General features: G+C 45.0%; 1 protein-coding gene across 2 annotated transcripts in view; it reads right to left on the bottom strand.

The window, feature by feature from the left end:
- The window catches only part of nalcn (sodium leak channel, non-selective), a 51,848-nt gene extending 40,223 nt beyond the window's left edge, over nucleotides 1-11,625 (bottom strand). For both annotated transcript variants that reach the window (XM_003961617.3, XM_029846849.1), the window contains exon 1: nucleotides 11,206-11,625. The gene's annotated coding sequence lies outside the window, so the exon portion shown is untranslated. The remainder of the gene's footprint in view (nucleotides 1-11,205) is intronic.
- Nucleotides 11,626-12,084: the final 459 nt, after the last annotated feature.

The following is a 12,084-nucleotide window of genomic DNA, read 5'->3' as shown; positions in this document are numbered from 1 at the left end:
TAAAACATGTCTGGGAATTTCATGGATGTTTTTACCACGGCTGTCCCAGTTGCTTTGATCCCACAGTACAGTGCGATATGAGAGGCGTCACCTTTGGTGAACTTCACTACAAAAGTGAGAAGAGGGTGAGTGAGCTACAGACCACACATGGGGTTCGTGTTGTAGTCATGAGAGAACACACGTGGAACCAGATGAAAACAACATGCACGGAGGTTAAAGAATTTCTCCGTTGCTTTAACGCTCCTGAGCCTCTCAACCCCCGAAAAGCACTTTTCGGAGGTAGAACGAGCGCTTTAAAACTGCGACACACGGCAGCGCCCGATGAAACCATCCACTATGTTGATGTCACCTCACTGTACCCGTTTGTCAACAGTACTTGCTCTTACCCCTTTGGTCACCCCGTGATCATCTACAAAGATTTCGAGGACCCACGCAGCTACTACGGCTTCATCAGAGCCACTGTGTATCCTCCTCGAGGTCTTTTATTCCCCGTGTTACCGCACAAAAGTGAGGGAGGTAAATTACTCTTTACACTGTGTCGCACCTGTGCCGAAACTAACAATGAGGGTGGCCCCTGCGAACACGACGATGAGGGCAGAGCTCTGACGGGGGTCTGGGTCACCGTTGAATTCATCAAAGCTCTGGATGTGGGGTACAGGGTGGGTAAAATTACAGAAGTCTGGCACTTTGACAAGAGCAGCGACACTGTGTTTACCGACTACATACACACCTTTTTGAAAGGAAAGCAGGAAGCCTCGGGTTACCCCGCTGAGGCGACGGACCGAGAGAGCAGGGAAAAATACATCAGGGACTATCAGGAGCATCAGGGCATTCTTTTAGATGCTGGCAAAATCGAGACCAATCCTGTGAAAAGACAGGTTGCTAAATTGTGTCTCAACAGTTTGTGGGGAAAGTTTGCACAGAGAGATAATTTGTTTAAAACCACCATTGTCTCAGATCCTAAAGAATTCTTTAGTTACATGTTTTCAGGTAAATACAAAGTCGAATACTTTTCCGTTCTCCACAGCAACAGAGCTCTCATCAGGTGGAAATACACCGACAGGTACGTTCAACCCCCAGGTAAACAGAGTAATGTTTTTATTGCAGCATTCACCACAGCACACGCACGACTGAAGCTGTACAGTTATCTGGAAAAACTACAAGACAGAGTGTTTTACATCGACACAGATAGTTTAATCTATCTGGTCAAAGAGGGTGAGAAACCTCTAGAGCTGGGTAACTATTTAGGTGACCTGACGGATGAACTGGATGGTGACAGCATTCAAGAGTTTGCAGCGGCGGGTCCCAAGAGTTACGCGTACCAAACACGAAATAAAAAGAAAGTCGTCATGCGTGTGAAAGGTATCACTCAGACCCGGGAATTTTGTGAGCGTGTGAGCTTTGACAGTGTCAGAGAGCTGGTGGAGGGTTACCTGAGTAATAAACAAGAGGGAAACACGATCGAGATCCGTCAACACAGCATCAGACGTGATAAAAAGGGTTTCGCATTGAGAAATGTGTCATTTGATAAAAAAATTAGGGTGGTGTATGACAAAAGACGACTCTTTGCTGACGGTACAACTCTGCCTTTCGGGTATTAGAAATGCAGGAAATTGAATTTGATCCTAGGTTTATCTTTCCTTTTTCTTGTTTAATCGCGGGTCCGAGCGGGTGTGGAAAGACCTATTTTGTAAAAAATGTATTGGAAAACTGTGACCGTGTAATAAATGTTGTACCTGACAATATCGTGTGGATTTATACCTCTTTTCAACCTATGTACGCTGAACTGCAAAAGATGATTAAAAACATTAAATTTGTCAAAGGTCTGCCTGATTCTTTTGAAGATGAAACACTGTTTCCTCCTGATCAAAAGCATTTGATTATTTTGGACGATGTTATTTTTCAAGCCTCTGACCATCCTGAAGTGGTAAAGATTTTTACACAGTATCGCCACCACAGAAACATGAGTGTTATGATGTTGACTCAAAACGTGTTTCACCAGGGTAAACACAGTCGCACCATCAGTTTGAACAGCAATTATTTGGTCATGTTTAAAAACCCACGGGATAAACTACAAATGAATATATTGGCTCATCAGATTTTTCCATCACAAAAGACATTTTTCTTGGAGAGTTTTGAAGACGCCACAAAAGACCCTCACGGGTATTTAATAGTGGATCTCACCCCCGTCTGCCCAGATCCGTACAGACTGAGGACGGGTGTGCTTCCTCACCAGCAAGCGGCCGTTTACATCCCCAGAGCGTCGACGTAGATCATCATGTCAGCGCGTATAAAAAGAAACGCACCCCTGCTGAAGGCCCTGTACCGTGCCACACCCAAGAAACGTAGAGACATTCTTATTCACAGCTCCCCGGATTTTATCCAGACACTGTGTGAGATTTCTTTAAATCTTCTAAAAGGAAACCTCCCCCTGACTCCTTCTCAATTTAAAAAACTGAAGAGACAGAAAAAAATTATCAAACTGTTGGCTGATAAAAGAACCAGTTTAAAGAGGAAGCAACAGGTTCTAAAGAAGCAGACGGGCGGATTTCTTTTACCTCTCCTCTCAGCGGTGGTACCTTTGATCGGGAACCTCGTCGGAGGATTGATACGAAAATGACTTTGAAAAAGGCCCAAAAAATGTTTCTCGTCACCCCTCATCAACTCAACCGCCTGACGCGGCCCTCCCAGTCCATCAGAGATGTCGCGGAGGACGATTTGGATGCTAGGATGAGAGCCATCTTAAACGAGCAGGGGCTGAGCTCTCATGAAAAAATTAAAAAATATAACGCGTTACTGCAAAGATATCTGACCTTTGTGAAGCAGGATCAGACAGAGAATCTGACAGAGAATCTGACAAAGACGGAGGCAGAGGCAGATTCTGGGACGGACGTACGGACGTCCGATAGCATCATCGACGACGTGTTGCAGAGCCTCCCACCGCGAGATCGCAAGAATGCCGAATACGTCTTAAAGAAATTATCCGACCGTCACGATGTTTGGAATACAAAAGGGGAATTTGTGTACCGGGGCAACGTTGTAAAAGGGTCTCACATGATCGATCTATTCAAACGACTCTTGTTTCCTTTTAAAAAGAAAAAATCAGAGGGTTCTGAACCTCCCGGATGGACACATTTTTTAAATACTCTCTCAGAATTAAACATCCCTTTGTCTTCTATAAGTAACCCAAAAGCGCGTAATCAATACCGACTCCTCAAGATGGATGCGATCGGATCTCAAGACTCTGAAACACCTGCGGATCTACCGTCAAAAACTAGAAGACGAACAAATGACCCCCCGCGTTGGATTAACATTTCATCGTGAATAAATGTAATACACAAAGTTTTGTCTTTTACCAATAAAGCGTTTATTAAACATTTTTTCGAGCGTACAGTCATTCATTCAAAAACTTTAAAAATCTTTAAAACATTGCAAAAAACAACACCCCTGCTTGGAGGGACCATTGATTTTATTTCTAATACAGCGCTGATATTTCCTCACATAGTCGTACACCATGAAGTCATTCTTTATTACATCATCATTGTACAAAGACAGTACTTGATCAAAAGATAGCCCGCACGCGCGGTGACAGAGGTAATAGATGCAATGTTGTCCGCAGACCATCGACATGTGGTGCTGCAACTGAACGTCGTGGTACTCAATGTTTTTAGAACGTTTTTCCAGAAACTGTAAGATGCTCGGGGGGTAGTGATCAAAGTCCGGCGGAAATCCATAAGAATCAAAAAAGGTGGCTATGCCCCCATTTTCCAGCGTCAAAGCTAACCAGTGCTCCCCCGGCATGTGAGCCGGATGTGTGTTGACGATAAAGTAGGCCGGGGTTCTAAAAGAGGGATTCAGCATGGGCAGTTGATCGGACGCCCACACCCCGCAAAACACATCTCCCAGCAGGCTATGCAGAAGGTTCTCTAGTTGAACGTTGTCCATCTTTTAATAATAGTCCACCAGCACCTGCCTCTTGGCGTTGATCTCCAGAATAGAATCGTAACAGGCGTAGACGATAAGGGTCGCGGTGTGCTGCAGGGGTGTTCTAAATCTCAACTCCAGCCTGAGGTTTCCATTTGAGACGGTAGACAGTGCGTCGTTGTCATCGCTCGGATTGAGATTAAACACAAACAGAGAGTAGCCGTCATTAAAGTCATCACGGCTGATACTCAGGGGTAAATCTTTGAGATGTCTCCCGGTAGCCAGGAACATGTTGTAGAATTCTCTGACGGACACCCCGTTGTTAAAATCGGGTTGGAAAGCTTTAGCCGGAACTTGCCGGCCGTCCTGACAGAGAGCCAGGTATTCGATGTCATAGTGTCTGAAATTAAAAGGCGACAGGTCTCGTCTTCCTGTGAAAGCCTCGTGGTGTACCATACCCAGAACCACGTACTTTGGTATGCTACCCAGAAACAGATTCTCCTGGTTGCAAACCCTAGAGTTTGCCGGAATAGAGTAAGTTTTCACATTAACGCGTGAAAGGGGGTAGAGAGCGTTGCCCTTCATTAAGGCGGCGGCGTGACCTAACCTGACTGCAGGGGACACGGCTACTTTTTTAACAAATAGGGAAGCCCCCAGTACTTTTAGGCTAAAAGTAGAGTCACGCGCCCCCATGAGGCAGAAAGCATCGTTGGCTCGCATCAGTTTAATTCTCAAATCGACAGAGTTGAGCAATAGTCTCTCGCAGAAAAAGATGTCCCCGTGGAGAGGACCGAGCAGGTGTACTTCTCTGGAACGGGCTGTGGACGCGGCTCTCCTCGTTAACCCTTTATTTGGACCGTTCACGAGCACGATAGAGTCCACTGACCCGGCGGTATCTTTGTAAAAAAGACCCCCGGTAAACTGACTGGAGAGTGTGTCCGGTGAAAAGTTGAGCAGGGTCTCAATCATGCAGCGATAGGGGTGGGTAGCGCTCGACTGAGAGATGAGTCGATCCCCCAGGGTCACGTCGCATTGACTGAAAATTGTATTTAGAGGATAATTGATAAGACCCACCGCTGCGTCATTAGCTAGGTTCGATCCGTTAGCGTTGGTGATTTTTACACGGAGATGCAACAGAGTGTCGTTCAGATCCAGATACCGGTCCCCGTCTCCGGGGATGAAAAACTCAATGGGTCCCCCGTCGGTGATGGCTGACAGGGGAGAAATTTCCGTGTAGGTTTTTTCATCGATAGACAGCTGCGTCATAGGTGCTGAAAATAAATCCAATTCGGCCAGAGTACACTCTGGAGATTTCTGATGTACTAGAGCCATTTTCTTTTTTCTCAAAGAAAAGATATTCTTAAAAAATATCAGAGCTCCGGACGGACTTCTTCTTCACACGACGGCCTTTTGCAACTGATTTCTTCCTTTTACCGAACGGCTGTTTATTAAAGCTCGAGGGGATGCGTTCTCCGGGGGGTCGTCTTCTCTTCCTACGCGACAACACCATAATGCCCCCGGATCCTTCTTGCTTCATCTCTTGATCATCTTCTTGATCACCGGCGAACCGTTCCATCACGTGTTTGACGGCGTTGGAGGCGATGTTACTCGCAGCGGCTTTAAGATGAGGTTTAGCTATTTCGAAACCTTTCTTGGCCAAAGGGCTGATGAAACGAAATAATTTAGAAAACAAAGATCCTATCCCCCGACCGTACATGACCGGTGCACCGTAAAACCCCGGCAAATTCCCCCCTACTTGACTCTCATAATATTGTACAAATCGGTGAGGATCTTCTCTCAAACCTACCCGAGCCATTTTCTTTTTCTCTATTTTTCTCTTAGCCTTGAACACTTTGTGTGTGTGGATAGCTGATCAGCCTCCTGAAAATGAATGATGAGGACGCGGGCGATTGGAATATATATAACCCTGGGGTTCAAGTTCTAGGTCTAAAGTGGAGAGTCGCGATAGTCTTGCCGTATGAAAATTTTACCGGTTTGTTTTGATCCGTTTTTATCTCCACCTGAATGTTTTCAATGTGGTTTTTGGACACCGGTAAATAGTAAGCAGGATTGAAATACTGTGTGACGATTTCACCGAACGTTCCTTTTACATCAATCGTTCTCAAAAGTGGCGCATAAACGTCGCCGACCATCTGCGGTGCAACTACGTCGCTGTAACAATACATGTGATAAAACCCAGCTCGTAAATCGCAGGGATAGTACGCATACCTTTGGTCAAACGTAAACCATTCCCCTGATTTCATACCCATCAAATATGCCAGGGGTCCTTCGAAGAGTACGTGGGTTTTACCTCCCGATTGGAAATCAAATCTTTTCAGAAGACTGTCATAGACGAGGTAAATATCAGACTTTATTCTTCTAAATTGTCCGTCCATCTCGAATCTAAAGGCTGAGAAGCCGTTGAAATATGATTGTTTCATCTCTTGACGATGCACCTTGCTCTCCGTGGCCGGTTCTTGAGGGTTTTCCCTCCAGTAAAAGTAGGCATCCTCCTGAGAAAGGTGATAAAAGGTGTGCGGGTATGAAATCTGCGTTAAAGCTACTTCCCAGCTTCCCTCTAAATCGATATGTTGAGGCAAATCCACGCGGTAACTGGAACTCGTGTTTTCTTTAAAAACATCGACGCTGGCGTTGGAGGGTAGGGTAATAAAAAAGCCCTCGTCCTTCGGACTGTACATGATGAAATGATATCCGTTGCGATCGCGAGTTGATTTTTATACGTTCTTTAAATCTGCGGCTTTGATCCAGCTGTTGAATTTCTCCGGCCAGTTTTTCCAACTTACAAAAACTTGCTTTTCACCCCTGACGACGCGATGCTTCAGAATCTTTTCTACGTGGAAAAGTCTGTCTTCCCCCATCGTTACCTTTTGTAGCTCTGGCTCATAAAATGACCCTTGGATGGGTTCTCCATCGTAATCTTTTAACTTGTACACTGGAGGGTCGCGAGGGATGCGTTCAGATACCGTAAACACCTCGTTCGTAAAACTCTGTTCATATTTTTTATCAAACACTCCTCTCAGTTTTGAAATTCTAACTAGGTCCCCCTTCTTGAAATTCATCTTGGTTTCAACCTTCCGTCGGTTTTCAGATTTACCGTACAAGTTTTGAAACACTTTAAAAGTGTTCTCCGAGGTTACCTCAGCGGGTTTCATCTTGATACTGCTGTGATAACTGTGATTATAGCTTTTCACCAAGTCTTGTAAGACGTCGGTGTATCGCAGAGTGTTGTTTGCTGTAAAATATCTCCACATTCTACCTTTTAATGTACGATTAAATCTTTCAATCACAGAGGCCTTAAGGTGGCTGGCGGTGGAAAAATGAACGATATTGTGTTTTCTCATCAAAGCTTCAAAACTCTTGTTAAAAAATTCTTTCCCCGCATCAGTTTGTATTTTTTCAGGCATCTGACTTGACTCAAAAATGGATTCAAACGCCTTTACCACCTCAGCCGCTGATTTTCTCTTCAGAGCCCTGACGTAAGCTTTTTTGGAAAATATGTCTATGACCGTTAATAAATAATTATATCCGTCATTATGCTCCGACAGGGCTTGCATATCGCACAGGTCCGCTTGAAATTGGTTTAAAGGGCGGGGGGCGAAAACCCTGTTTCTTGGAAAATGTATCCTGGCCGGTTTGTGTAGAGTGTAAGCGTCCTGTCCCTGTAGAAATGTTTTAACATTTTCTCGAGGAACCGTCTTTCCCATTTCTTCTTGCACCCCCTTATGGAGCCGCTCTACACCACCGAGGCTACCGGGATGCGCGGGATCATAGTACACTTTTTCCATGAAGCGTGTCTCAGACATGTTGAAAACAGAATGAGAAGGGATGCTCGTTTGAGAGGTATTTATTTTTTTTTATTAGCTGTTAAGAAATCTTTAGCATACACATTTTGTGAGTAACATGAGTAAATACATTTTGTGAGTAACATGAGCAAATACATTTGTAACATTTGTAATGTGAAAGTACAGATAGTCAAAAACTAGTCTAAGACCAATGCGTTATCATCAATAGAGTTTGAGTTAAGACTTTATGATCTAGACTGAGGCAGATATCATCGTGAAATTTCCCAAGTTCTTCCAAGATGCTTACAGAATGGTTGTTTTGCACAAGTCTGCTGGTCACATCAATGAGCAAAGCATAAAAGGCTATCATATGACATGGTTTTACAACATCGTTGGACAGTTCTTTAAAAATTACTTTAAAACAATCCGACAATCCAGATTTGCTCATAAGCATCGTGTCATTTACCATCTCTTCCCAAAGTGCGGGTCCTGCACACGTTCTGGTTTTTTCCAGCAAGATGTTTTTGTTTGAAGCCGTTTTGTTCTCAATAGCCTGGTACAAGATGTTTATTATCTGACCCTTGATCAATTGGATCTTGACACCTTCTACATCGTTTACAACTTTTCCCCAGAAGCTCCCCATTTTATATCTGAAAATGGTGTTTTCAGATATAAGTGTTTTCAGTCCAGTACTGAGTCACCGTGTCCAGATGTTCCTGTTTAATCTCGCTGTCGTTGTCGGCGATACTCTCGTACATTTGGTGGATGGGAGTGTAGATTAATTCGCTGGATTTCAGCTCGAGCAAAAGGCTCTCTGCGGCGATCTTGACTTTCACGTAGTCAGCGTTGACACCGCACGCTTTCAGGAAATTTTGAATAGCAGGAATGAACTTGGGTGTGTAGAGTCTTTTCATCAACATGTAAAAGTTGTTGCGGTAGAAACCCGGTTCGATCACATCCAAACACTGGTGTTGGCGCTGGCTGGGGTGGTCGATCCGACATCCGTTGCAAACCTCACCCTTGTACAGGTCCAGGACGACGCTAAGTAGATGAAGAACGCCTTTTTTTACCAGACCAAAGAATTCAGATGCCCAGCCGTCAAGCTGGTCAGCACCGTTACATACAGCCCCGGGGAGATCCGATGCGTCGTCGGGCAAAGGCGGATCAGGGGTTGTTGAGCGTGAAGGACTCTCCACACCGCTCACAGAGATTGGAGAACCTGGACATGAAGAAGCCGGAGACGGCGCAGGATCTCTGCCTTGGAGAAGAGACTCGGACAGCTCTGGAAGTGATGCCGAGTCTCTGACGGGTGGTGTCAGTGAGGGTGAGTGAGGACTGGACACCCCAGGATCCGATGCCGAGCGTCCGAGGGGTGGGGTTGGTGGAGGGCTTAGCCAAGGAGTGAGAGACTCGTTAGAATCCGTGGGATCCGAGCGTTGGATGAGTGAGTCAAAATCCAGCCTGCGAGGCCGAAGCCGACGTTGACGGCATTCCGCTTGTGTCTCATCCTCATCCCACAGATAGGAATTGCTCGGATTGTCAGATCCGCTCTTGACGCTTCTGTTGGTAGACATGCTCTCCTTAGTGTTTCACTCCGGTAGTGGGTAACGTATGGTTCAGACGAACGTCTTTTATACATTTGAGATATGGGTGTGGGCTTACACGAGGGAGGACTCTTTTTTTCGTCACCACAGTGTTGTTCCAAAGACGACAATGGTGAAAAAATTTTGTGATTTTATCATCCATTTCATGCATCTTTTCGATCCATGCTGCAAGAGGTAGAGTCAACACGTTGCTGAAAACCCCACAGTCTGAGTTAAAAAGATCCAAGAGAAAATACTGTCTCGGTTTCCCTGACATCTCTTCCATCTGCATCTTGTAGCTAGCACGATAGAACCATCTTCCCGTACCCGAGGTTTTCGTCAACCAAATGCTCACAAATGTTTGTTCTGTGGAAGGTTTCTGTTCTGTGTTGTTTCTTTCTTCACAGCCTTCTTCAGTCACACACACCATTCCCGGTTTGATCAGTTTCAACACACCCCAGTCATTGGAAGACATCGTAGCCGACAACATAGACCCCTCACTGGAAGATTCTTCCCGCTGATAGAGAATCAACTCCCCCGTCTTGTAACGGAACACATACCCAAAACTCCCTGTTTGACTATAAGGCTCCAAAGACCATTCTTGCTGCAAAGGCTCACAAGGTGACGCCTGAGAACGCTGTACAAACACCGTGGATTTTTCAACTACTTTTCCACACAATTCTCTTATAACGGTCACAGCCGTCTCACCAATCACGGATGTAGAACTACTCATGTTGCCGACAGATGGATATGTCAGGACTATGGCAAAACTGATTTGTAACTGTTTTGTAACTCCCGCCATTCCTTTTTAAAAACAGGTGGGCAAGGGAGAATGGCGGGAGGCGGGAGGCGGGAGGGAGAAAGGGAGGAGGGGGGGGGGGGGGGGGGATCCACCCTCCTCCCTTTTTAAAAAAAAGGCGGGCAAGGGAGAATGGCGGGAGGCGGGAGGCGGGAGGCGGGGGGGGGGAACAGGTGTGGGCGGGTTCAGGGGAAGGTCAACCTGTCACTTTGACAAGAAGTGGTCCATTTCTTCTCTCTCCCACATTCAACTAAAATCCAACATATAAAACATATGTCTACAATAGAGCTTTTAATAAACAAGTTATTCTTTGAATACATAAAATCACATCAGGCTTTATTTGTTTTACCACTGTTCAATTCTGTTATGAATAATTAAATAATAGATGTTGACATGATTACTTAATCTCAGTTTCCGAACTTAAAGTACTGGTAAGGTATTTTAGAGTTGTTGAATGATAATAGCTTGTAGAGGGGGGGTGGGGGCATGATTATTGGCCACTGGAGTGTTGGCTTCATTAAAGATGCTGCCGAGGGTCCTGCACTAACCAGTGGTGGCCCCTGTGGGTGTCCTGGAGGCCTCATAATGGCTGCCTCACAGGCCTCATAGGCTTCACTGACATTTCAGTGTTCTACAACAATGATCTTCATCCCGACACAACAACGACATCTCACTGAATCATGGGACATTTTGTAAAATCAGAAAGGCTTATTCTTGCAGAGGCAGGAAACGGAATGAATGATACCCACGGATCCAAGGTTACTATGGAAACGGCTGAGAGCTAAGGCGCTATAGTCTACGGGGGGGGGACAAAAAACAGCGTAAACAAAAATGTGGGCATACCTATGTGACCAAACGAATGGAATACGACATGTAACTGTCTGTCCTTGTCAAGGAGTGGCAAATGCGCAACGATGTGATTGCGGGGCCTGTTAGTGAGAGTGACGATCCTAGCACTTCCTGGAGGAGCAGCAAGCTAGCCCTGAGCAGCACAACACGCGTCAGGTGCATCCTTCAAGGACAGCAGCTGGATGTCCGCTCACTTCAGCGACAAATGCGACAGCCGGAATTTAAGGAAACGTATCGAATCACTTACAGAAGGACGTTTTCTTTAATCGGCCGTTCCTCGTCTTTTCCAGTACATCAACTCTTCCGGTGTGGATGGACCATGTAGAGGGAGGCGGGAGCGCGCAGGCTCCAGTCACAGCTACAGCACGAGCTCCTGCAGCGGAAGCGCGCAGACGTCTCCATGACAACATTTGAAGGGGCAGCCAGTTGTTGCTACATCATTACAGTCCCGTCAAGTCCATTTTTCCATGATTTCAGTCAAGTCTAATTTGATCCTTTCTGTTGAATCTCATTTTTAGCTGTTATAAAATCTTTGAAATTAACTTTTCAGTCTGAAGAGTGTTTTTCTCATCAGTGAAAGGATTCTGTCATTATCAATTAGGCTACATGAGTATAACGTTTGAACCAGATTGTGGACCATGTTCTTTTCTCTGATAAATGAAATGTATTTGTTTCTTGTTGTTTCTGTTCTGTTAAATAATTATTATTAAATAAAGGCCCTCCTGATTGAGTTTCTACCAAATACTAAAGCATTGAAGTCATATATTGCCAGAGCCAATCAATCACCAATGAGTGATCGGAGTAAAATTTCCATATCTTTAAAAATAAGTCATTATAGCACTCTAAGTAGCTATAGGGAGAAGATGCTAAATGCCATAGTATCAGACCTGAACTAAAATGGACAGAAAAGCATATTACCACTAATACAGAAAAAAGCTCTTCTTGAGCTTGTTTTGCTACAAAGTGGTTCTTTGAGCCGGCAAGGAGGAGGAGGTGTTGTAATTTGTTTTACAAAGATGCGATGACCTCTCAGCCCATTACAAAAGAATGGTTTCAAACAACAAAGTTTTCCAATCACAACAAGATGAAGAAGCAAGTCTTCGGTCTAAATTAAGTCAAATTATAA

This window comes from Takifugu rubripes, chromosome 1 (genome assembly GCF_901000725.2).
Source record: "Takifugu rubripes chromosome 1, fTakRub1.2, whole genome shotgun sequence".
Taxonomy (NCBI): Eukaryota; Metazoa; Chordata; class Actinopteri; order Tetraodontiformes; family Tetraodontidae; genus Takifugu; species Takifugu rubripes.
The sequence above is the reverse complement of the archived record's forward strand: the minus strand, read 5'-3'. Positions and strand labels throughout refer to the sequence as shown.